The sequence below is a fragment of the Spermophilus citellus genome (genome assembly GCF_964194105.1).
Source record: "Spermophilus citellus genome assembly, chromosome: 19".
Taxonomy (NCBI): Eukaryota; Metazoa; Chordata; class Mammalia; order Rodentia; family Sciuridae; genus Spermophilus; species Spermophilus citellus.
Window position 1 is genome coordinate 5271011 of NC_138201.1, and position 27673 is coordinate 5298683.

The 27673-nt window shown below is 44.0% G+C and overlaps 1 long non-coding RNA gene across 1 annotated transcript; it reads left to right on the forward strand.

Moving 5' to 3' along the window:
- Positions 1–4496: 4496 nt before the first annotated feature.
- On the forward strand, positions 4497–26853 carry LOC308638626. Its single transcript, XR_014019890.1, has 3 exons — positions 4497–4598; positions 18256–18448; positions 26234–26853. It is a non-coding gene; the product is annotated as an uncharacterized lncRNA (long non-coding RNA).
- Positions 26854–27673: the final 820 nt, after the last annotated feature.

The window sequence follows — 27673 nt, forward strand, 5'->3', positions numbered from 1 at the left end:
CAGGGTCACATAATCACTCTGTTTAAACTTTGGAGGAACCGCTAGACAATTTTTTAAAGCAGCCACCCCATCTGAAACCCTTACCTGACCTGCAGGTGAGAATATCTCTGTTTAGGATTTTTGAGTGCATTACATGACCCCGATGTATATGAACACACAGAGCACTGTTTGGCAAGGTAGAACTGCACAATTTCCCAAGAATGCAGTCAACCCAAGGGGAAACTGCAGAATGCTTTGTTTGCAACTTTGCCAGAAATTCCTTTCCATTTCAGAAAAATCCCATCACAGACAACCACACTGTTGGTTAGATCTGAGTTACCAACAAAACATACCTTGTATCAGTCTTTATCTGTGGTTCTCAACCAGGGGTGGTTCTGCCCCCCAGGGTTCATCTGCACCGTCTGTAGACACAGGGACAGTCACTACAGGGGGACAGGGGCTCTGAGCAAGAGGAGGAGGAGGGATGCTGTCCACCAGAATTTCTAGTGTTTGTCAAGATTCTGATTTTTAATTCCCGGGGAGCCTGGCGGCCTATCTAACCCTGCCAACTTATTTCAATAGATACCATATTTGCCACCAAAAATATCCAGAAGTAACACAAAGGCAGGTGGGAGAAGAGCTGTAAGTGAGGAAAAAATAGCACGGCTCTCTTGCAAATATAAAAGGGACCATTCTAGACACAATCCCAGTCTATTTTGTTCATTGCCTTTTATCAGCAGATGTTGTTGTTGAATTTATCCATCTAAGAATATGGACCATAGATGGAGAAACTTCAACTGCACATTGACAGAGTGCCAAGCTTCCACGTGGGCAGCAGAGATGGCAACCAACCCTTTCCTGCCCCTGGGAACTGGCGCTCTGTGCTCCCCTCTCTGCTCAGCCATCGAGAAGTGTATTTCCTTACTGGACTCTGAAGAGGGCACTTTGTCGTTGACCAGTGAAGTTTTCTTCTTGCAGAGGTTCAGACCTCTGCATGGTTGAGAATCTTGGTGTGAGTGAGCATGTGAGCATGCACGTGTGGGTGCAGATCAGATTTGTAGCGTGTTGCTTTTTGTAGTGGTAACAAGAACAATGGAGAGGAGGAAAGGGTTGTTCTGCTCACGGTTTCAGAGATCTCCACCGCATTTCTCTGGGCCCAAGGTGAGGCAGAGCATCATGGCAGAAAGGTGTGGTGGGGAGACAGCTGCTCAGTTCATGGCAGCTGGGAAGCAGAGGGAGAGGGAGGGAGGGAGAGAAGGGAAAGAGCCAGGGACAAGATATAGTCTCCAGGGCACACCCCTAGGGACCTACTTCCTGTAGCTATGCCCTTGCTGCCTACAGCTACCAAACAGCAGTCCATTTAGCTATCAATGGGTTAATCCAGCAAATAGATTAATTCGCTGATGAGGTCAGCTCCCTAACTGCTGCCTAAAAGCCCCACCTTTGCACCTTGCTGCATTGGGTGTGATGAGCAAACCCTTACACTCAGGTTCGGCCCTAGGGAGGGCCATCTTAGCCTACCTGTAGATGCCTGGGAGCACTTTAATCAGGTGGTTACCTTCCCTCAATCCTCTCACCCTTTCCCCATTTTGATTTTGGTGATTTGGTGATTTGACTGAAGCTTCAGGAATCTGTAGACAAGGTGATTCTGGTCTTTTCTCCTGCGTGGAGGTGGGGGGAGCTGGAGAAGCAGAGGCTGCGGAGTCTTTCCTGCTGCAGGGTGCTGCAGGGTCCTTTTGTCATCTGGGCTTTCTGACTGCCCACCGAGGGCCAGGGGCTGCTGACACTTCTGTTCCCTCCTCCACAGTGGGATCTCCTGGGCTGCAGAACCTATGGCCCGCACTGGGCTGTGTGCAAATCTCATTGCTACTCTGAAGGGTCTCCCTTAGCAGGACTGGGAGCAGTGACAGTGAGGGACAAGGCCTCAGGCTCTGAGAGCACACCCGTTACAACATGGGTGACACAAAGGGGTTTGCACCGCAGGGGCAAATGCCTGCTGTCACCCTCAGCGTACTGGGCCATTGAGCAAGTCAGGTGCCCCATGAAGTGAGCCGCTTCTTCCCTGACAGAGGACTTCCTCTGGACCCAAGCCAGGGTCAGAGCTGAGGGACGCGGTTTACATGTGGACATGACCCCTGCTGGCCTGAGGTTTCTGTTTCTAATGGGCTTTGATGTGGAGAAGAAGAGATCTTCAGGAAGGCCCTGGAGGAGAGAAGGTGGCTGCCCTCCCAGACCCGCAAAGGTGCCCTGAATCAGACAGAAAGCAGGTCCCAAGGACAGGAAGGCTGAAGGGCTGTGGAAACCACACTGCGGCGGAGGTGGCTGAGATGTGGCGGGAGGGCCTGGATGCCTGGAAGTGAGTCAGGAGAGGCTGGAGAGGGGTTGTGTTGGGAGCAGATGGCTGCTCCACTGTTGTCTTTCTGGGAAGAGTGGGGGTGGGGGTGGGGGGCTCCAAGGGGAAAGATTACACCTCCCATATTAGGCGGTATTAGGTAAGACTAGAGAAACAGGTTTCTTCAAGAAAAACAGCAGGCCCTCTTGGTGACAGAAATGGGGACAGCTCTACCTGCAGAGCAGATGCCAGGCACAGGTATCATTGCCTCCTCACTATGCCCATGGCAGACATTGCCAATGGATAACAGCACCCTTCTACTCTAGGAGGCCATTAGCAACTGATTGGTGTTAACACTCAAGAGGAGACAGAAGAAGGGACCTAACCGTTCCACGAGCCTGCGTTGTTCTCTCAAAGCAGATGAGCGCAGGAGCAAGAATGCTATGGAAACAGCCACAAGACTTTCCAAGGCTTGGGGGAGTCTCTGATTCCCGTCTGAGGCCTACGAGAAGCCCATAGTAATTTATATTATTGGTAATAAAAAGGCCTGTTATTTATCAAACCCTTTCAAGGTACATGTACTGAGCTATTTTTATGTAACGTAGTATCACAACATTACATTCCACAAGTGGCTAGTGTTTCCATTTGACAGACGAGGAAACTGAGGCTCAGAAGGTGAAGCAACTGGCTGCAGGTCACATGGCTGTGACACGGAAGCCCAACGTCATGACTGCATTTTACTCCCTTCCTGTAACTACATTTTCTCATTCCTCACATTCTCCTTGGGACGTTTATCTCATATTCAGAGTCTAACTGCTAGCTGTATCCAGATGCTGTTCTCTATTTTCAAAAAGGTGCAATATCACATGTGCATGCACACAACCCCCCCCCACACACACACAATCTTCCAAGGGTGATGTGGGTGTCCCTCCTCTGTGCCCTGACAGTATCCAGTGACTATTCCTATCCGACTCCTCATCCTGTTTTTAATTACCTTATGACCCATTTATTTCTTCACTGAGACTGTAAAATCACCTAACACAGGGATGTTCTTCTCCATTTATTGTAGACCTTCATTAGCTAAAGTTTCCAGATTTCAGTTTACTCTGGGACGCGGCAGAATACTTTCTGTACCATGTACGTGTCACCTCTAATATTGCGACATGTCTCTTGCAGTGAACTTCTCCCTGATGACTATGGGATCAGTATTTGAAGCTGGGCATTTGGGCCCCTCTTGGTGGGTGGATTTTGGGGGGAGTGGGATGAAAGCCCTAGGCCAGGATTCCTTCTTTTCTTGAAGAATATGAGGCCTGGGCTGGGGAGGAAGCTCAGGGGTAGAGGGCTTGCCTAGCATGTGCAAGGCCCTGGGTTCAATTCCCCAGTACCACCCAAACAAAACCAAGATCCTAAGGCCCTTGGGCAAGACGCCTCTATGTGTGCATTTTAATAATGACAATAGCCACCATTTGTTGACAACTTCATATTCTAGGCCCTGTGCTAAGACCCTGAATAATATTATCTGGTTAAATTTGTATAAAAAGATGGAGTCTTCAGTGTGATTTTCTGGAAGAGACCAGTAAGGTTCTGGGAAATTGGGGATCTTGGCTGAGATCACAGAGCTAAGAATTGGCCAAGAGCTAAGAAGTTTAACTTCAGAGGGTCACTCTGGTGCCGACCCTTAAACCCCAGCCACCCTGAGCTCAGGACCCTCCCTTCGCCTGGTGCACACAGGGAACTGGAGGCTCCGTCCTGGAGAGACTTCTGGCCATCTGTCTCCCTGAGGTGGATTATCCCCCACGTTACCTGCGTGGAGATTCCCACCTCCTCGCCTCCCTCTGCCTGCACAAGGTGGGCTCCAGGGAGAGGAAGCAGCAGAGGCTGTAAGTGGACACCCCACCCTGGCCACGTCCATGACTTACGAGCACACAGGCTCACAGTTGCCATGATCCTCCTTCTCCTCGGGTCCCAGCTGCCCAAGAGCCCCAGGGTCAGCCAAGCAAACAGATGGAGATGAGCAGCGGTGACATCGGATCAGCCCCTGTCATCTGTTGGGCCCGCAGTGCTGCTCTGCCTGGCCGATGCCTTGACCCAGCTAATCTTGCTGGCCATCCTCATGCCGGCTGTGCCATGTCACTCACCCCACGCTCGGGGTGACTGCTGCTTACAGAGGCTCTTCCCCAGAGAGCCAGGAGGCAGCACCCTAACGGCTGGCTTCTACCCGGCTGAGGTTCACCTCTGTCAAACAAGCTGTGCAGGACCAAGGGGCACCTGAGGGGCCAGATTCCAGGTGGGTTGCACACGACCCTGGTTTATCTGCCCACACTTCCCCTTAGTCCTCTGTGTCTGACCAACCACGCTCATAGGCCCTAGGTCTGTTAGAATACCAGGCTAAAAGTGGGAAGGACGCAGGACCTTATGTGCTGTCCCCAGTCAGAGATCTCCCCACATTCTTCTTTCTCCTCCTGTGGCAACAAACTAAATAATAGGTTTGTGACTCCAGGGACCTGACTTCTCTACGATCTGTTTAAAAATGCCAAACTAGAATCCAGTTAGAAACCTCACCTCCAGAAAGGGAGTCTGTGGAAGTAACTGGGCAAAGGAACACAGATGTCCCCCGAGAAGATTCACTGAGATGTGGCTTACAACCGCAGAACACATCGACCCTGAGTGCCCCCAGTTTTATCTACAAGCTTCTTGACTTTACCACAATTCACTGCATGATGGAGCGCCATGAAATAGTTATTAAAGATGTGAACCATTTGTTGATATGAAAAGATATTCACAATTATTAAGTAAACAGATAAAAGATGTTTGAGATCGATATAGACAAGATGCCATGTGTTGATGACATTTGCAAAGAAAAAGAATCTCTCAAGTGACATATGACAACATATTAATAATGATGAACAAGAGGTGCTAGAAATGAAGATCAGGTGTGAATCACTTTTTCATTTTTATTTTAGTGCATACAAGAGTATGACTTTGTGTAATTTTAAGACGGTAATTTGAAAATCACTTCCTTATGTGTAGGTGGTAATCAACAATGAGAAAATTCAAATATAAACTAGCTGGGCATAGTGGTGCATGCCTGTAATCCCAGAAACTCCGGAGGCTGAGGCAGGAGGATCCCAAGTTCAAAGCCAGCCTGAACAACTTATCAAGGCCCTAAGCAACTTAGTGAGACCCCGTCTGTAAATAAAAACAAAAAGGGCTGGGGTGTAGGTCAGTACTAGAGTGCCCTGGGGTTCAATCTACAGTACCAAATATATATTTATATTAATATACACATACACACATACTATATACATTTTTCTGTGCTACTGCTAAACACATTGTTTAGTCACTGAGTCTTGGTATGTCCTTCATATCTTCTTTTCTCTTTGCTCTTTTTAAAATCTTCTGAATGAATGTATTTTCCCCACTCTCCATTCCTCATACTTAAATTCACTTTTCTATAAGTAGTATGGCCACAGAATTTTTCACATGAACTGGGGCACTCTTGAGAATGGAAGGGACTGACAGCATACCAAGAGACAAGTACATGTTGCCACAGTCTGATGGCCCATCTGCTCAGCCAGTTAGGGTCCCTCGGTCAGCATGCTCTTCCCCTGGAATGTTCTCTGCCATTCTGAACTCAATTCATTCCTACACCTTGTTTTTTGGCAATGGTTGGAAACATAACTTCTGTTCCCTGTTCTTTTCCAGATACTAATTTACATTTCTTGCTCTTAGGGACCATTTTGGCTTCTTGTGTCCCCTTTTAATTTGATGCCTGGCTTGGGGGGTCACAGATCCCATGTTACCTCCCCACCCTCCCTCACGTCAACACGAGTGCAGTGTTACAGGCCTAATAAGTGCTCCCTAAATGTTTTCTTCGCTTAGTGGTAAAATTATTAGATCATCCCAGGCAAATGGGGTCAAGAAGAGAACAAAGGCAAACCCTTTGGGACGTGCAGCTAGCAGAAACCTGACCAGGCCAACCAGGTTTCCAGTTTACCAAGTCAGCAGCCCCATGGATGTGCTCACGCTCCAAGTGGGGAGACTGAGAACAAATCTCTTGGAACTACCAGTGTTTGGGGCGGGCTGGCCGGCCTGCTCGGGCTCGGAGGCCACATGCAGTCTCCAGTTTTTCATACACAAGTCTTGGAAGTGAAAGTCAGATGTGATTAAAAATACACGTCTTTCAGATGTCTGGATCCTGTTCAAGTCCCCCAAAGTGTGACAGAAAATGCAGTGACTTTGCAGATTTTTAGAGCAGGAAAACAAAACAAACAAACAAAACAGGGGTCGATCCTTTGTCTCCTTATTGAATGGGTATGTTCGAGTGACCTTTGAAATTTGTAGTGTTATCTCAGCTGTTTATTTACTTTTTTTTTAGCAACTTTCCTTGCTGCCCCCAAAACCGAAAACAGGGTAATTGGAGGAACATGTGACATCTCCCAGGAGATGAGAAGTCCTCATTATTTTTAGCAAATGCTAAGTCAGTGTAGGTACATGCAACCCGTTTATAAGCACAACTTATGGAACTGGGGAAAAAAAAAAAAAACCCTTGGTACTTCCTCCCTGATAACAAAATAGAACAAAAGTATTTTCTTTTAACATTGCCCTACATTATCATTTTTTAAAGGAGACCTTTATTTATTTATTTTTGTCATAAGAAGGCTCTAGCCACACCCAGCTGTCTGGCTTTGTTGGTAATAACCTGGGTGCTTATCATCAGTTTAAACACATGACCTGAACATCTGTCTCCATCTACCCCAGCTGAGTTTAGCTTCATGTTAGCTTGGATTTGAAATTCAACATCTTTTGTCAGGGAGTCAAAGAAGATGCAGAGACCCAAGAGTGTTTCCTTGTCATGGACTTAAGAGGCATGTTGGGTTTTAAAAAAAAACCCTCCAAGTAATTCATTTTCCTTCTTTTGGTCTCTGTTACAACAGCAAAGAACAAAATGGGAAAGAAAGACAACTTTGTTTTGCAGACAAAGTCAGGCTATCGGTTTTCATAAATCTGCATTCCCAGGACAACTGCTCAGGTCTGGTTGGAGGTTTCTCTTTCAACCTACATACCACAAAGCATTTTTCCCCTTGTCCCAGAAAGCTGAAGAATAGAGTTAATAATAGTACGTGGACTCTAAGTCGTGTCAGACAGATAATTCTATCAGTTTCAAGAACTGTATTCTACAAGAATGGGGGTGGTAGGGGCGGGAAAGGAGTGCAGAGCTCAACACGGGAGTCCTAAAGACAACTTAGGAAAATACATTTTTTGCTTGTCCACTCTTTGGGGGAGAAAACACACACACACACACATATACTTACATAAATACATATCATATGTATGCTGGTATTTATATATACATTTATATACATCCGTTTGCTAACTACAAAATGCACTCTGACATGCAGTCACTAAACCATGGGAGCCTGGAACACCTCAAACAGTACTGTCAACTTATGATTAAATATACTTTGCTGAATATTGCCACACTTATTCACGTCCTAGTTTTATAACATTTCCTCTTGTTCTCTTCCTTCTCCCTCTCCAGTTTCAACCACTGACCAATTAACACTCTTGTGTAAATAAACCCCAGCCATCCATCCATACCAACACCCAAATATATATGTATGGTATTTGTCAACCTTAATCTTTTTCTCAGCGAAGTTTTATACCTGGGTCTTTGAGACAGGCAGGGCTTGTGATACAAAGATTGCCTGATATACGTAGCTGGCTGATAACTAGTTCCCATAAATTGCTAAGCATGCATCAGTTAACGCACTGAAGGAGGCGTAAGGATTTGTGCAGTCCATTGCTGTTCCTGTGTATTCATGGTGTCTGAGCGAGTCAAGGATGAACTTTCAGGGTCTTCTAGACCAGGATTCCTAGCTGGCTGATGATCTGAGCCACTTAGCACACCTGATGGACATTCAGCTCTCCTGCCCCTCCCTTAGGGATTTAGTTTCTGGGGAAGATGTGGTGCTTCCCGGGGATGCTCACTATTTGCGGGTACCTCAGATGTTTCTCAGGGTGGGACAATCTGGGACTACAACCCTGTCGACCTGTGCTGCTCAGAGGGAGGTCCACGGACCAGGAGTACCAGCTGTGCCTGGAAGGCAGCCACAAAGCCACCCCAGGCTGCACCTGCTCCTCACACACAGGGTGACTGAGAAGGGCTGGTTTAGGCCAGGGTGAGCTGCCCCAGGCCACCCACTGCGTTTGTTACAAACAAGAGGGTTCCTACTGTTACCGCTGACCGGTGACGAGTCTTTGCTTCCCCAATGTTGAAGTATAACACCAGAGAAGCACGCCGAGGCAAGGTCAGAGTGGAAAATAGAAGTTTATTAAAGGACAGCAGAAAAGACTTCTCCCGGAGGAAGAAGGGGACCCAAGAGGTGGAATCCGTGGAAGTGCGGTTGTCTCTCCATTTTATAGTTTTCAGTGATGGAATGTAGGTGGGAAGGCCCAGAGGTGGGACACAGGTAGGCCAAAGAAGTAATCTGGGCAGGAAGGACTTCATTAACACTTCTTTGGTATGGGCTATCTTCAAATCTGCTGGGGCTGTTCATTAACATTTATTTGGGATGGACTTTGAGCCTTGGGCTTTTCTTGGGACTTCATTAACATTTCAAGAGTAGCTCAACTTTTTTTGGGAATTCATTCTCAGCATGGCCTCCATTTTAGATCTCACTCGATATTAGACCCCATTTACCTAACTACACTGACTACCTAACTTTAAATCTGGCTTCACTACCACCCAGTCCATACCTCTGATTCATTTTGTTGTACTTCATTGAAATTCAGCAGTGCTTGTATCCTTTCCTTTATGCTCTGATCTCATTTTAGCAACTGTGACTTCAGGATGCCCAGCCCAGAGTCTTAGGAGCTGAGACAGTTATTCTTGTTTTATTGGGGGTCAATCCGGAGGGGTGGAATAGGCTCTCAGGAAATGCCCACACCTCCATGCAGCATGATGGCTCCTTACAGGGTGGAGCCAGACTCCTCCTGATGTGCCCTTCCTCTGTGGGAAGCTATGAGGATTCCTGGCCTGTGTCCTCTCTGAAACCATGGTGTGTTGGCAAACGCGGAGGGTTCAGGGAGGAAGAGAGCGGGGCTGCAGTCCTGGTTTCTTTCACTAAGGAAGGACATGCTCCTGGGAATTTTCAAAAACCTCTGCCTCAGTTTCCCACTGAGTTAAATAGGAAAAATAAGAGGCCTGGTCTGGCAGGGATTGGCCTCTCTGCTTCATGCTGTAAAGGTTTTTTTTTTTTTTTTTTTTTTTTTAATCACTACAATGGCCTGGGGGAGTGGTGGGTTTTGTTTGGTTTGTAATTGAGATATAATTCATAGACCTTACAACTCGTCCTTTTAAAGTTTGCAGGCAATCCTTTGGGCTTGGGAGTTCATTTGGTGGATCCTTAGTCTTGTGTTAAAATTTTAAGGGCCAGCAGGCCTTGTTAGTGGGCACAGAATGCATACATAGAGGCTAAGTCAGGAGGCCTGAAGGGTCCTGCTACATCTCCTATAGGTCCCTGTAGGGCATGATGTAACGTGGGGCACGTTGCATCAGAAAAGAGGAAACTTAACTTGCTGGCTGCTACCTGCTTCCCAGTCCTGTGGCCACAAGTGGCTAAGATAGCACCTGGAGATTAGCCAGAAGGCATTGCCATGGGTTGTGATGAAGAATCGGACCACCTCTAGGATAGGCTCAGAACCCTTCCACCCTCGAGGACAGCTCCCGTCTCCCTTTACTGCCAGTAGGGTGGGTATACTGTGCACTCTCCCCACCCCTGATTGGCTCCTGTATATTATATTAGCTGTGTGTATTTTCTCAATAAACGAGATCCTGCTTTGACTGGTCCCTCTGGCATGTCTTGGGTCAAGGGAGGGCTGAGTGTGGGCGGCCAGTCAATCCTGTTTGGGGCATGCTCCCCCAACCTCTCCCGCAGGTCAGGTGGGAAGTGGGGGTGGGGGGCTAAAATCCCCGACAGGTCCCGGTGTGGTTCAGGCATGTCTGTTTCTTAGAATGAGTTGCCTCTGCTTGAACACTGATACTACTTCTCATAGACCTGAGATTGCATTTAATATCTATGATCAGCATATAAGACCTGCAGGACTTCAAAACAACATGGCTGTTTCTGAAATCGTTCAGAACAAGGCCTGCAGAAGGTGGACTGGAGTGGGTGGCACACCCCGGGTGGATGCCTCACACCTGACCTTTCAATTCATTCAGGCTGCCACGAATGCTTAGATCAGGGAACATGGAGGCTCCCAAAACACAACTCCTAGGCTGGAGTTGAAAAGGGGCAAAGGATTTCCTTAGTGACTGTTCCCCAGCCCCACCCCCCATCTCCTCCTCTTAGGCTCCACCCACTGCTGTTATGTCACCTCCCCTTCCTAGGCTCCACTCACTGCAGCTGACTTCACCTCCTCCTCCTAGGCTCCACCCACCGCTGCTGGCTTCATCTCCCCCTCCAAGGCTCCACCCACTGCTCTCTCTTCCATTTTTTTTCTTTTTTTTTATTGGTTGTTCACAACATTACAAAGCTCTTGATATATCATATTTCATACATTAGATTGAAGTGGGTTATAAACCCCCAATTTTACCCCAAATGCAGATTGCAGAATCACGTCGGTTACACATCCACAATTTTACATAATGCCCTATTAGTAACTGTTGTATTCTGCTACCTTTCCTATCCCCTACTATCCCCCCTCCCCTCCCCTCCCATCTTCTCTCTCTACCCCATCTACTGTAATTCATTTCTCTCCTTGTTTATTTTCCCATTCCCCTCACAACCTCTTATATGTGATTTTGTATAGCAATGAGGGTCTCCCTTCATTTCCATGCAATTTCCCTTTTCTCTCCCTTTCCCTCCCATCTCATGTCTCTGTTTAATGTTAATCTTTTCTTCCTGCTCTTCCTCCCTGCTCTGTTCATAGTTGCTCTCATTATATCAAAGAAGACATTTGGTATTTGTTTTTTAGGGATTGGCTAGCTTCACTAAGCATAATCTGCTCTAGTGCCATCCATTTCCCTGCAAATTCTATGATTTTGTCATTTTTTATTGCTGCATAGTACTCCATTGTGTATAGATGCCACATTTTTTTTTATCCATTCATCTATTGAAGGGCATCTGGGTTGGTTCCACAGTCTAGCTATTGTGAATTGTGCTGCTATGAACATCGATGTGGCAGTATCCCTGTAGCATGCTCTTTTAAGGTCTTCAGGGAATAGTCCCAGAAGGGCAATAGCAGGGTCAAATGGTGGTTCCATTCCCAGCTATCCCAGGAATCTCCAAACTGCTTTCCAAATTGGCCGCACCAATTTGCAGTCCCACCAGCAATGTACAAGTGTACCCTTTTCTCCACAACCTCTCCAGCACTTGTTCTTGTTTGACTTCATAATGGCTGCCAATCTTACTGGAGTGAGATGGTATCTTAGGGTGGTTTTGATTTGCATTTCTCTGACTGCTAGAGATGGTGAGCATTTTTTTATGTACTTGTTGATTGATTGTATATCCTCCTCTGAGAACTGTCTGTTCAGGTCCTTGGCCCATTTGTTGATGGGGTTATTTGTTATCTTATTGTCTAATTTTTTGAGTTCTTTGTATACTCTGGATATTAGGGCTCTATCTGAAGTGTGAGGAGTAAAAATTTGTTCCCAGGATGTAGGCTCCCTATTTACCTCTCATTGTTTCTCTTGCTGAGAAAAAACTTTTTAGTTTAAGTAAGTCCCATTTGTTGATTCTTGTTATTAACTCTTGTGCTATGGGTGTCCTATTAAGGAATTTGGAGCCCGACCCCACAATATGTAGATCGGAGCCAACTTTTTCTTCTATCAGACGCAGAGTCTCTGATTTGATATCAAGCTCCTTGATCCATTTTGAGTTAACTTTTGTGCATGGCGAGAGAAAGGGATTCAGTTTCATTTTGTTGCATATGGATTTCCAGTTTTCCCAACACCATTTGTTGAAGATGCTATCCTTCCTTCATTGCATGCTTTTAGCCCCTTTATCAAATATAAGATAGTTGTAACTTTGTGGATTAGTCTCTGTGTCCTCTATTCTATAGCATTGGTCCACCCACCTGTTTTGGTACCAGTACCATGCTGTTTCTATCACTATTGCTCTGTAATATAGTTTGAAATCTGGTATCGCTATACCGCCTGATTCACACTTCCTGCATAGAATTGCTTTTGCTATTCTGGGTCTTTTATTTTTCCATATGAATTTCATGATTGCTTTATCTATTTCTATAAGAAATGCCGTTGGGATTTTGATTGGCATTGCATTAAACCTATAGAGAACTTTTGGTAATATCGCCATTTTGATAATGTTAGTTCTGCCTATTCATGAACAGGGTATATTTTTCCATCTTCTGAGATCTTCTTCCACTTCTCTCTTTAGGGTTCTGTAGTTTTCATTGTATAAATCTTTCACCTCTTTTGTTAGGTTGATTCCCAAGTATTTTATTTTTTTTGAGGATATTGTGAATGGAGTGTTTTTCCTCATTTCCATTTCAGAAGTTTTGTCGCTGATATACAGAAATGCCTTTGATTTATGCGTGTTGATTTTATATCCTGCCACTTTGCTGAATTCATTTATTAGTTCTAGTAGTTTCTTTGTAGACCCTTTTGGATCTTCTAGGTATAGAATCATGTCATCTGCAAATAGTGATAATTTAAGTTCTTCTTTTCCAATTTTTATGCCTTTAATTTCTTTCGTCTGTCTAATTGCTCTGGCCAGTGTTTCGAGAACTATATTGAATAGAAGTGGTGATAGAGGGCATCCCTGTCTTGTTCCGGATTTTAGAGGGAATGCCTTTAACTTTTGTCCATTCAGAATGATGCTAGCCTGAGGCTTAGCATAGACAGCTTTTACAATGTCAAGGTAAGTTCCTGTTATCCCTAGTTTTTCTAATGTTTTGAACATAAAGGGATGCTGTACTTTGTCGAATGCTTTCTCTGCGTCTATCGAGATGATCATATGGTTCTTATCTTTAAGTCTATTGATGTGGTGAATAACATTTATTGATTTCCGTATATTGAACCATCCTTGCATCCCAGGGATGAATCCTACTTGATCATGGTGCACAATTTTTTTGATGTGTTTTTGTATTCGATTCACCAGAATTTTATTGAGGATTTTTGCATCTAGGTTCATTAGAGATATTGGTCTGTAGTTTTCTTTCTTTGAGGTGTCTTTGTCTGGTTTCGGAATCAGGGTGATGTTGGCCTCATAGAATGAATTTGGAAGAGCTCCCTCTTTTTCTATTTCCTGAAATAACTTGAAAAGTATTGGTATTAATTCTTTTTTAAATGTTTTGTAAAACTCCGCTGTATACCCATCCGGTCCTGGGCTTTTCTTGGTTGGTAGTCTTTTGATGGCTTCTTCAATTTCATCCATTGATATTGGTCTGTTCAAATTGTGTGTATCCTCCTGACTCAGTCTGGGCAAATCATATGACTTAAGAAATTTATCGATGTCTTCACTATCTTCTATTTTATTGGAATATAGGTTTTCAAAATAATTTCTAATTGTCTTCTGTATTTCTGTAGCATCTGTTGTGATATTGCCTTTTTCATCCCGTATGTTAGTAATTTGAGTTCTCTCTCTTCTTCTCTTCGTTAGCATGGCTAAAGGTCTGTCGATCTTATTTATTTTTTCGAAGAACCAACTTTTAGTTTTGTTAATTTTTTCAATAGTTTCTTTTGTTTCAATTTCATTGATTTCCGCTCTGATTTTAATTATTTCTTGCCTTCTGCTACATTTGCTGTTGGTTTGCTCTTCCTTTTCTAGGGCTTTGAGATGAAGTGTGAGCTCATTTATTTGTTGGTGTTTTCTTTTTTTGAGGAATGACCACCAGGTGATGAATTTTCCTCTTAAAACTGCTTTCATTGTGTCCCATAGATTCCGATATGTTGTGTCTGTATTTTCATTTATCTCTAAGAATTTTTTGATTTCCTCCTTTATGTCTTCTGTAACCCATTGATCATTCAGTAACATATTGGTCATTTTCCACGTGATGTAGGATTTTTCATTCCTTCTTTTATCATTGATTTCCAGTTTCATTCCATTATGATCAGATAAAATGCATGGTATTATCTCCACCCCTTTATATTTACTGAAGGTTGCCCTATGGCATAATATATGGTCTATTTTTGAGAAGGATCCATGTGCTGCTGAGAAAAAAGTATATCCATTTGATGATGGTTGATATATTCTATATATGTCAGTTAAGTCTAGGTTATTGATTGTGATATTGAGTTCTATAGTTTCTTTATTCAACTTTTGTTTGGAGGATCTGTCCAATGGTGAGAGAGGTGTGTTGAAGTCACCCATAATTATTGTGTTGTGGTCTATTTGATTCTTGAACTTGAGGAGAATTTGTTTTATGAATGTCGCAGCACCATTATTTGGTGCATAAATATTGATAATTGTTATGTCTTGTTGGTGAATGGTTCCTTTTAACAGTATATAATGACCTTCTTTATCCCTTTTGATTAACTTAGTCTTGAAGTCGATTTTATTCAATATGAGGATGGCCACCCCTGCTTGCTTACGAGGACCGTGTGCGTGGTATATTTTTTCCCATCCTTTCACCTTCAGCCTGTGTATGTCTTTTCCAATCAGATGTGTCTCCTGGAGGCAGCATATTGTTGGATTTGTTTTTTTAATCCATGATACCAGCCTATGTCGCTTTATTGGAGAGTTTAAGCCATTAACATTCAGAGTTACTATTGATATATGGTTTGTACTTCCATCCATGTTTGATTATTTATCCTTTTTTTAAAAAATTTAGTTTGTTTCTCCATGATTATCTTTTCCCTCGCCCTCTGTCTTTACCGAGGCACTTCCTACTGATGGTTTTGGTTATTGTTTTTCATTTCTTCCTCGTGTAGTGTTTTGCTCAAATGCTTTGCAATGCTGGTTTTCTGGCTGCAAATTCTTTTAACTTTTGTTTATCATGAAAGATTTTTATTTCGTTGTCATACCTGAAACTTAATTTTGTTGGATACAGAATTCTTGGTTGGCATCCATTGTCTTTCAGTGTTTGAAATACATTGTTCCATGACCTTCTTGCTTTCAGCGTCTGTGATGAAAAATCCATTGTTAACCTTATTGGTTTACCCCTGAATGTAATCTGTCTCCTTTCTCTTGTAGCTTTTAATATTTTCTCTTTGTTCTGTATATTGGATATCTTCATAACAATGTGTCTTGGCGTTGGTCTACTGTGATTTTGTGTGCTCGGTGTCCTGTATGCATCTTCAATTTGTATATCTGTTCCCTTTTTTATTTCTGGAAAGTTTTCTGTAATTATTTCATTCAGCAGGTTACTCATTCCCTTGGTTTGAATCTCTGTACCTTCTTCTATACTGATGACTCGTAAGTTTGTTTTTTTTATGTTATCCCATAACTCTTGGATGTTTTTCTCGTGATTTTTTACCAGCCTTTCGGAGTTGGCTAGACTCTTTTCAAGATGATATATTTTGTCTTCATTATCTGACGTTCTGGCTTCTACTTGCTCCACTCTGTTAGTGATACTCTCAATTGAGTTTTTAATTTGGTTTATCGTTTCCTTCATTTCTAGAATTATTGTTTGATTATTTTTATAATCTCTATCTCCTGATAAAGATGCTTAACTTCTTCTTTTATCTGTTTATGTAATTCATTCTGAATGTGTTCTTTCGCTGCTTGAATTTGCTGTCTTGTATCCTCTTTAAGGTTCCATTCCATCTGTCTAAGGTGTTCCTTGAGTTCTTTATATGACCATTTTTCTGATGACTCTAGGTCCTCCTGAATATTTAGGCTGTCCTGCATTGTTTGTACTCCTTTTCTTCCTTGCTTCTTGAAGCTGCTCATGTTACTTCTTGTTCTGTTTGACTGAGTTACTGTTTACTCCTATAAATTTATTTGATGCTTGGGAGGAAAGGTATTAGAAGGGAAGGGAAGAAGTCACTAAAGAGAATGAGAGTAAGCAGGTAGAATTCAAGGAAGGGGGGATAAGAGAAATGAAATGACAAAAGAAGAAAAAAAATAGGAAATAAAAAAAGAAAAAAAATTTTAAAAATAATAAAAAAACTAAAATTAAAATTAGAAGAGAAAAAATTTAAAAAAAATTGTAAAAAAAAATTTAAAAAAACAACAAGAAAGAAAAATGAAAATGAAAGAAAAACCCAAATCAAAAAAAAAAAAAAAAAAGAAAAAAGAAAAAAAGGGAAAAAAAAACCTAATAAATGCAGTCTTAGAGTTTGATTAACTTCTCTTCCAGTAGGTGGCGCTGTGCCCACCAGGCCAAGTTTCTACTGTCAATACGCGGGAACCAATCACTGTGCAGCAGCTCCTCCCAGACTGGGTGAGTCTCCAATCCTGAGTGCCTAGGGCCTCCTCTTGTGTCTAGTCACTTCCCACTTTTTCCTCTAGCCAGGTCCCTCTCACGGGTGCCGCTCACCATAATACTGGCTACACGCCAGGTCTGCTGCTCCCGGGAGCCCTGTTTTCATGAACGACTGGGCACACTCTTCCAGTTTGCCATTCCCTCAGACCCTAAGTTTGTAGAGCTTGGGGCTGAGAATCCTCAGCGAAGTTTACTTGCCCTCCAGTAGCCACGCCCCCGGTAGCTGGTGCAAGAGACCTCAGCAGTCAGCTCTGGTGGGAGCTGTACTTCCGCGCCGCGGGTCCCGCGCCACCTCTGATTCCCTCGGGCTGGCTATCTCGCTCACTGGAGAGCTGGGAGGGGCCCTTACGGGAGAGCTGGGAGGGGCCCTTAAGGTTTCCCCGATGTGTGGAGAGGGAAGGCTAGGGAATTACACACCTGTAACCGCAGGTTTCAATGAAGTTATCTCCTCCGCCGCAATCTGATGACGTCAGTTCTCTGCCATGGTGGTGTCTCTTGCAAATGTCGACAGTTCGTTTCCCTTTGCCGGGCGACCAATCCAACGGGTGGGTCCTTACTGTCTCTCCCAAGCTCCGGTTCAAACATGTGGCCACTACCTATGAAGGCTCGGTAGGCATTTACCTCCGTAGGATCAGAAGGGCTGACCAGTTGTTTCAGCTGGATGGATTAGTGCTGAGTCATAGCTGTTTGTCTGCGGGAAGCAGGTGAACGGGAGCTTGAATTCAGCCGATCCGGGCTCAGTGTGTGTTCTGAGAGGCCCAGACTGTTCGCCCCAGATCCACGTCAGCTCAGCATTGCCTAGTGATCCTGAGCAAACAGATTTAGGTTGTTTACGACTCCCTATGCCCGCACAGCTGAAGAGGTCAGAGACTTGATCTCTCCGCGCCTGCCGCCATGTTGGAATCTCTGTTGAATTTCTGATAAATATCAGAATGTGTAACTGCCTCTCCTTATTCTCTAATCCTCTGCATTCCTGAGTGCCCCACTGTGTCTTATCAGGATCCTTTCTTCTCAAGATGCCTGCCCTTCAATGAAACCAATTTTATTCCCACAAATTTCAGCTCCCAAGTATTGACCTTCAAGTGATAAGCAGTCCAACCTGGATCTGGTAACATGATACTTAACATGATACTGGGACAGAAACCATTTTGAAGCTGAAAGTCCCAGATCAGAGTGCCATCCGGGTTGGATTCTCAGTGAGGACTCTCTTCTCTCTTCCATTTTTGGGCACTGTTCCAACTCCTTAGCTCAAGAGCTGAGATGGTAATTATACACACAAAAGATACTGGAGCGTCAAAATCATTTTTCCTCCAATAGTAACTTGCATTTGTGATCAACGAAATAGAGATGATAATGGTCATAATTTCTTATTAACCAAAATAGCAAATTTTTTTGAGTGCCATATTCAATGGTGGGTAAGTTGTCATTGAACTTTTTTTTTTTTATTCAGAAATTTGTATTTTTTTAAGCACTATATTTGGATTATTAACCTTCAAGTAGAGTACAAAAATATTATCAACACCTATTTAAGTCTGGTTTTCTTTTCCCCACAGAGTTAATGAGTTAGTGGTTTTGAAACTATGCAGACAGCAGGAAGGAGCAAATAAGTACAGAGACTGTGGATCCCAACAGCTGTGTGTCCGAGTGTTGGGTGAGGAGCTACAAATACGGAAGGGGAAGAAACTGGGACAAATCCTGTGCTGCTGAGCCAGGTCTGGAGGTACTCCTGGTCTTTAATTTACACAGGTATAGATGCAAACAGAGATGGATACAGATGCATAATCACACATGGATGTTTGATTGTATGCACATGTATAAAAACGTGAATCTATGAATATACATGCATACATACATATATATGTGACTGCATGTGTATGTGTGCATGTACATATATTTGTATTTATATAAATACTTTATGTATATACTATGTATAGTACATATATACACATGCATATACATACATGTATATATAGGTATGTATGTGTGTGTATTGTACATGTACACAATGTACATATTATATATTCATATATATTTGTAAATATGCATATATATATATATATATATATATATATATATATATATATATATTTGTATTTTGTAGCTTCCTTGCCTAAGAGGATCTGGAAGCACTAACCCCTAGCAGACACAACCTTATGTACCAAGTCCCCTTTCTTCCCTACTATAACTAAGATTTCTTGAGGACATGGCTGAATCCAGGGAAGACAGAACAAAATATAAACAAAACCAAAAAGGAATGTAGAACTTCACATTGGGCCAGAGGGTAGGAAGGATGAGACACTTCAGAAGTGGCCACCCACACCTGAAGGGCTGCCCAAACCTGGGATCACTAGAGCTTCAAAATAGGGAAAGTAACAGATTATAATCTGTTGAACAAAACAGAAAACCACTAGTCCATATGGATGTTAATAAATGATTTAACTAAGGAAAAGGGAAGATTCTCCCTGCAAGACAACACCATCTGATAGAGGTAAAGGGAATGATGGATGCAAAGTCACTACTCAGCGACCATCATCATGATAATTATTCAAGCTAGGAGCACAGTGGACACTAAATAGGAACATAAGTTCCTAATGTGTTGATGGAGGCTGTCTATTAAGAGAAGACCTGAACATTAAGTCTGTAAATATGTTTTGACTTTCAAATTGGTATACAATTAAGATACTTCTGATGAGAAAGAAACATTTAAAAAATGTTTATCCCTTCTAATTTGAGATTATTTTTTATTTGAACAAAGAGTAGGTTTTCAAAGGAAGAACTCATTCTTCAAAAAGCAGAAAAACTGCTTCAAGTAGAAAATGACTTGGAGCGTCGTCGCACAATGGAGAGACCTCAGTCTAGGACCAATTAGACTGCTAATTATAAACTGCGACTTGTCAACATGTTAGTTGTTTAATTATTTTGTGACTGCAAGTATTTCAAAGTACCATGATGCTGAAACTTCCTGGAAGGCACGTTTTCTCTGTTTCAGACCTGCCTTCCCTCTCATGCACACAAACCCCACACTGGCCAGCCCTCCTTCAGAATGTGAGTCCCTAGGACAGGAGATGGCATCTGCTCATGCAGCAGATGTTCCCTGCGTGAATGGAAGACCTTGCTCTAGGGCAGGTAGCAATGATTTTTGTTCATTTAAGGAATTTATAAAAAATTAACAAAGGGGACAACTTAATGGAAGACCACATTGGAGTATTTTAAAGAGTTTTTCGTCTGGTGGCCATTCATAAAGCTCTCCATGGTTACAGAAAAGACTTGAGGAAATTCATCTGTAATTTGAAACCTTAAAGATGGCAGTGGCACAGGACCTTGGATTGGGACTTTCTCTTTGGAATCAGACACAGTTTGTCCTCACTGAGCAGATATTGTGCAAAAACAATGCATGTTATAGAAGGGAACGGAAGAGGAATTCACAGGGGGATATTGTTCAGCAAAGCCACAAAAAAACCCCAAGCTGGGGTTTCCCAAAGTGAAGTTGGTAATGCAAGACAACAGTGGGAACAATAGTAACAGACGTTTATTGAGTACCAACTGTTTGCTCAGTATTGTGCCTGCCTGGCTCGTTTGTACAAGGTATCTTAGGAGGATTTAGCCTCCGGCTATGTGATCAGCACCACACTGGTGGAGGAAGGCAGCTTGGCTGATTTGGTTAGTAGAGACAAGATTGGTTTTAAACAAGAAATCCTGGAAGCAGGGATCCATCCAGGTGAGCCAGAGGGGCTGGCAAGGCAAAGCACAGGTCATGTTTCCACCCAGCAGGATGAAAGGAGGCTAAAAAGGAAATCCCCAGGCTCTTGGATGGCCCAGGAGAACATGACTCACCAAGGAGAGATGTGTTATCTGACTCTCTAAGTCCCTTCTTGAAAAGTGATATTTTCCCCAAGGTCACTCAGTCTCCGGATGAAGGGGATGTGGGAACCCAGAGAGGTTCATTCAAGGGCATGTGACCCCACACTACACTCTGCCACTGGTACCATAGAGGCGAGGCACTGAGCTTTCTCTGGACTATGCCACCGATGGGCAGAGCTGATGAGCAACAGCTGGTACAGGAGGCGGCCACTGGCAATGGGCGGATCCCTCCACTGAGCTTGCCTGGAGTCTGTCCCTCCTTCTCTTCCTCCTCGACCTCCATCTCACGTCATGTCAACATCCTGTGCACCTTCAGATCTGATGGCAAGAGCTGTGGCCCCTCAGGCCCCAGTCCAGACCTACTCGACCGGAGCCTGCACTGGAGCATGGTCCTCTGGCACTGGGAAAGCTCTGCAGTGGTTCTGAAGTTTGACTCTGAAGGGCCACATCATGAAAGGTGCAAATGTTGTTAAGCTCCATTGTTTTAGGGAAAATGAACAAGACTCAGTCCAGAGGATTCAGAGTGAAGAGGAGGGCCACAGGCGAGGGGAGAGAGAGTGGTGCCCGCAGGAGGTAGCAAGCAGGGTCCTCTTCTGCTGCCTGTAGGATGATGGGCATGTGGCCCTGCAGGTGTGTGCTCACTTGATGTCACCACCGTGATCAGTATTTTCCCTGTCTCTTACCCTCCTTAGAACTCCTCTGTCCAGGCTCTCTTTCTGCAGAAGTTTTGCACACTTCAACTAGGTGATGTACAACACTGACTCAGATGCAAGGTACCATAGTCTTCCTAGAGTAGCACTTTCATCCCAGAGTTAAGGAGACAGGGGAGATTTGGAGTATCAGAGAGAACCCCAAGGGCTCATTAAACCTGCCATGCTGGGGACTATGGCTATTAAGAGCATAACATGGTGGGTGTCAGGGCAGGGGAGATGGCCCTGGACTTCAGCATCCCATTCTCTTGGAGAAGAGACTGGGGAGCTGGGATTGTCAAGAGAACTACTACATACCAGGCATCTCTGAGAGTTGGGCTCTGCGCTGGCCTTTTATTTTACAGCTATTCTCCCATTTCAGCTGCACTTTATAAATATCCCTATTTCATAAGCTTAGGAACTGACATTATGCAACTTGCCCAAAGTCACCGAGCCAGGGTACAGCAGAGCTGAGCCTGGAGTTCAGGTTGACTTGACGGTAGGACTTCCTACTGATAAGAATGCAAGAAACAGAGCTCCCTAACCAAGTACCCTGGGCATCTGATTTTGGGCACCATGAAAACAGATATAATAAAGTTAATAGAGATGAGTGAAGATACAAAATTTGAAAAATACCTTTTCTTCACAATTAATTTCTCCACGTAATGTTCCATAGTAAAAGTCAGGACTCAGGATAGTAAACAGAATATGCTTTCAATTTTATCCTTGATTTGGTACTTGAAAATAAAACCAAAAATCTTAGCACTTTCTTTGTGCTTTCATTTAATTTTTTTTTTAGTTGTAGATGGATGCAATACTTTTATTTATTTTTACTTTTATTTACTTTTATGCAATACTTTTATTTATTTTGTGCTGAGGATCAGACCCAGTGCCTCACACGTGACAGGCAAGTGCTCTACCACTGAGCTACAACCCCAACCCTTCATTTTGTTTTTGTTGAACTTACAAACTGTTCTAGTATGAAGGCAAGAGAAAGGTTAATTGGATCTGACCCCAAAGAAAATTTCCATGTGTTTGTCTAGAAAGATCAGAATTTTTATGTCCATAAAAACTCACCTTGAAGAACAAATTGTATTTTCCTTCTTTTTTTTAAACAACAAATTCTAAAGGACAGATAAATTTTAATATACCTTTGAGCTTATCCAGCTAAGAAAAGACAAAATACTAATAAATATTTTCCGATAATGTTTTAAGAAAATTGCCATCTTGGGTTCCTGTCTACATGCACGTCAATTTCTCCAGAAGTGTGGAGTGACATGACGTTGCTGTGTGCCATAAGAGCCATCCTGGAATTGTCTTCTACTCTACTTTCTTTGCAGCAGTTACCATGTCAAGGGTGAGACACATGATGATAGGAATCCCTGACCATTTGAGAACTCAGACGTTTAACTGCTACTGGGAGAGAGTTTTAAAATTCGCTAGACCCAAACAACAGGAAACGTGTTTTGAAAATATATACAATTATTATTGCATCTATACTAAAGATGTCACATAACCCTCCCCAGCTGTATGCCAACAGGAACGCAGGGGACAGTTACATGTACAGGGGAAACAGGAGTACCCGGGGGTTGTGGGAGCATGGATCTGTTGTCAGGTAGGGTGTCCTGTGTACCCCCTGGGAGTCAGAAACCTCAGTGGTACCTCCAGAGATGTTGGGGGAGGTCTCCTTTTCCTAAGTCACAGAGACAGCATGTGAGACCACCAAGCCAAGTGCTGGCCACAGGAGTGCGGGAGTGCTATTTTCTAATTCATACAAGTCTGAGCATCAGCTGATAGCAGCCCTGGGGCAAATCAGAGTGATTGCCACATACTGCATTTGATTAGCAAATTATATTTTCCCTAGAAGCCTCACTGGTATAGTAAACAAATAACCATGTCAAAAAATATGGGAGTCTTTATAAAAAAAAAAACATGTTTAATTCTCTACCTCATTGGAGAAAATCATGAAGTTCTATCAACAGAGCCAGAGCATTCTTGATTTTAGTCCAAGTTGTTCTAATATGTAGAGACTGTCTTTTTTTTTTTTTTTTTTTTTTGTACTAGGGATTGAACTCAACCACTAAACCACATCCCCAGCCCTATTTTGTATTTTATTTAGAGACAGGGTCTCACTGAGTTGCTGAGTGCCTTGCCATTGCTGAGGCTGGCTTTGAACTGCAATCCTCCTGCCTCAGCCTCCCAAGTTGTTGGGATTACAGGTGTGGCCCACTGCACTTGGCAAGACTGTCTTTTTTGCTAGCTGAGAAAAGACAGGACCCAGGCTTAGTGTGACTGGCAACAGGGCGCTTTGGTGAGCCTACGGAATATGACAGCATTGAGTTTCTCTGCTGATGTGCTCAGCCGGGACAGTAGGGGTCTCCTTTAAGCCCAATCCAGATGAGCTCTTAGGCATGGCCTATCAAAGGGAGTCACAAACATAAAGAGGTACTCATGTACATTCACTCAGGTTTACTGAGCCTTCTGCACACCTTACCCACAATCTAGTACTTACATTTGCTCATTAGAACAGTATCACACTGAAGGGGGTATTTAAAACATCATATGATGAAATGTGAAGCATTGCTGCATTGCTTTTGTGTGTGTGGTATTGGGAAGTGAACCCAGGGGCTCTCTACCCACGAGTCACATCCACAGTCCTTTTTATTTCTTATTTCGAGACAGGGTCTTACTAAGTTGCCCAGGCTGGGCTTGAACTAGTGATCCTCCTGCCTCAGCCTCCCGAGTCTCTGGGACTTCAGGTCTGTGACACCTGGCCGTGATACAATGTTTCTTTCTTTCTTTCTTTTTTTTAAAGAGAGAGAGAGAGAGAGAGGGGATTTTAATATTTATTTTTTAGTTTTCGGCGGATACAACATCTTTGTTTGTATGTGGTGCTGAGGATCGAGCCCGGGCCACACGCATGCCAGGCGAGCTCGCTACTGCTTGAGCCACATCCCCAGCCCATACAATGTTTCTTAAAGTCAATTTTACTTAAAATAAGAGCTGGAAATGCTTTGTTCTTTGCCTCAGCATCCTTGCAACCTCCACTCCGTCCACTGCCCAGAGACTGACTTTACTTGGTCCTTTGATCTTACATGTTCCCCTGCCCCAGCCTCTGTACCGACTGCTCCTCTCCCTGCAATCCTCTTCTCTTGCTTCTTTACTTCATTACTTCCTATTGGTACTTCACGTCCTCCCTCAAGTGGCTCTTCCTCAGTACAATCTTCCCTAATTTCTCTAAATTAACTAAATACCCTACTCTAGGTCTTGATGGGACCGTGTATCTTGGTGGTTCAGTCTGGATGTGGTTTGTTGTGTAAGGATCCATGTGCCATCCAAGTGTGGCAATGTGGAAGAACCTTTGAGAGGTGTGGCCTAGGGGGAGGAGCCTGGGTTATGGAGGACACAACCCTCAGAGGGATGGAGGAGGTTCCGGTGGGACCTGGGTGAGTTCTCAGGAGAGCAAGTTGGGGTAGAGCAGGCCTGATGTCCATGCTCCTCTCTGGCTTCCCACATTGAGAGGTGTCCTCTTCCACCCTCATGAGGTCCTCTCCCAAACTAAGCAGCGACTAGCACCATGGCTTACACCCCTAGAACTGTGAGCCAGATAAACCTCTTTTTAGAATAAAGTTGGCCAGCTTCAGGTATTTCACCATAGGAACAAAAATGCACTAACATAATGGTGTGGTTTGTGTCACAATGGTTGCCTTCACATTCTTTCTGTGTGGCTGTGTCTTCCACATTAAGAGGAACAGATTTGTATCCCTAGAACCTCTCCCACTGCCCAACAGCAAGGAAACATTCAACAACCATTCTGGACTACATGGCGGGGGGGGGGGTGCCCTTGTGAAAAGATACCACAAAGCCTGTCACCCAGATGTGATGGCATGTGAAAGCTGAGCCCTGGGGATGTCCCCACCAAGGAACTTGTGATTTCTTTCTTTTATATGAAGAAGAGAGGACCCGGGGAGCCAGGAAGAATGGCCTTACCAGAAAATAAATCAGTAGGCACCTTGACCGTGGACTTCCCAGCCTCCAGGGCTGACAGAAGTCCATCTGTGTGGTTTAATGCACCCAGTGTAGCTCTCAGGATATGTATCAGATCAGTCATTATAGTAACAAAACCTGGGAGCCACGGTCGGTGGTGTCACTCTTCTCCTCATTCTCTGCCAGGGGCATCCGCGGTGGGGACATTGCTGCAGCACATGGATGAACAAGCAAACAGGGCTGTGGAACAGAGAGCACCAGTGGCTCCCATTTTCTTTTGAGAAAAATATAACAGGCTGACACAAACTCACAAGTAATCAAGCACAGGAACCCGAGGACATCAACACATCCCAATGACTACCCTGGGACGCTGGAAATCTGGGAGGTTTCTCTGCTTCCCTTTAGTGGTTCCCATTTTTCTCATTTTTCCATGGTTAGCAGGGGTGGCCGGTGCATGGCCCATGTTCACTTCCTCCCACTCGGGCTGTTCCTCCTCCCCCCCATACCCAACATGTCTGCATGCTCTCAAGAGAATCTCCCCTAAGCATGAGCTTTGGTGGGCGATGGAAGTTCTGTGGACTTTTGCATTTTCATCTTGGAGTCCACACTGTTTATCTCAGAAAGAACAAATCCCCATCCCCGCCCCCCCCAGATCTCTCCATCCGGGATCTCTTTCCAAGTGCCTCGTGGGTTCCCTCCTCTCTCTCATCTCCTTCCCCACGTAGCCTCTCAGGCTCCCTGGGCCCCTGGTCTCCATCCCAGCCCCTTCGTGCTTCTGCATGGAACTTGTCCCAGCCCTGCCCTTCTGCCCTAGAGCTGGCTGAGTGTGACTTCTCAACAAAAAAAGGCCACTCTGACTGCATTTAAAAACTTCTCAAACCAGCTGCCGAGAAGACACAATGTCATCTGCATTCTTACACGCAAACAGTAAAAATGAAACCTTATATCTAAAGATGAAAAAGTTCATGTGTGATTTATCCTCCTTCTCCCACAGGATACTCCATGGGCCCTGCTGAGGACCTTCACCAGCACTGAGGGCAGAAGCGTTTTGATGGAGAACACAAGTGTCCAGCACACCCTGCTCTGAGATTTTCCTGATCTTTGGGGAACCTCCTCCCCTGCTCATTGGTCAGATTTTCCGTCAGGCTCTGGACACTGGTTTTTAAGTTCTTGAAATGGGTAGGATGCTGAAAACCCAAATTTTTTTTGTTATTTGTTCTAATTAGTTATACATGAGAGTGGAATGAATTTCGATTCATAGTACGCAGATGGAGCACAGATTTCATTTCTCTGGTTGTATACCATGTGGAGTCACACCATTCATACACTCATACATGTACCTAGGGAAATGATGTCTATCTCATTCCACCACCTTTCCTACCCCCTGTACCCTCCCCTCTTCCCTATCTCCCCTTTGCCCAATCCAAAGTTCCTCCATTCTTCCCATGCCCCTCAGCCCTCATTATGGATTAGCATCTACTTATCAGAGAAAACATTCGACTTATGGTTTTTTGGGATTGGTTTACTTTGCTTAGCATGAACTCTATACATTTACCTGCAAATGCCATAATTTTATTCTCTTTTAAGGCTGAGTAATATTCCATTGTGTATATAACCACATTTTCTTTATCCATTCATCAGTTTATCTAGGCTGGTTCCATAGTTTAGCTAATGTGAATTGAGCTGCTATAAACATTGATGTGACTGCATCACTGTAGTGTGCTGATTTTAAGTCCTTTGGCTATAGACTGAGGAGTGGGATAGCTGGGTCAAATGGAGGTTCCATTCCACACTGAAAACCCCAATTCTTAGCAGGATTTTACAGCATGTTAACAGGTCTGTTACAAAGACCAGGACCCCTCTTTCCTTAAAAAGTCCCACCTCCTGAATTCTGAGGCTCAGGGGCTTCTGGCAACCCAATGTGAACCCTAGTTCTGGACAAATGAGCAGACACCAGGGGGTAGGGGAGATGCATGACTTCTGAAGCTCATTCCAACAATTCCAATTCCGGTGCACCTCAATCTTCACCCACAGCTCCCAGATACTACTGAAGTCACAAGTCATTTCATTTCTGTCGCCAATAGCAAGAGCTAACATTGGTTGGTTTTAATGACCATCCATTTCCCTGGTGAAGTCACCAAGACGCGCCAGGTCCTGTTGTAAAGGCTAAGCTCATGAAAAGATTAGCTCATGCATTTCTCCCAATAACAACGACCACACCATATAGAAACCGCTCATGTCCCCATTTTACTGGATGACGGAACCAGGAACTAAAGAACCTGCCCCAATTCCCAGAGAGGTAGTCCAGGTGACGCCACACCTTGGCCTGCCCCTGGTCGGGGTCGTCGGGGTCCTCGGGGGCCCTGTCAGAGCTCTCACAGTGTCTCTGCTCAACTGGATCTAAGACATGATTATTAAGTTATTTGCTTTTCTT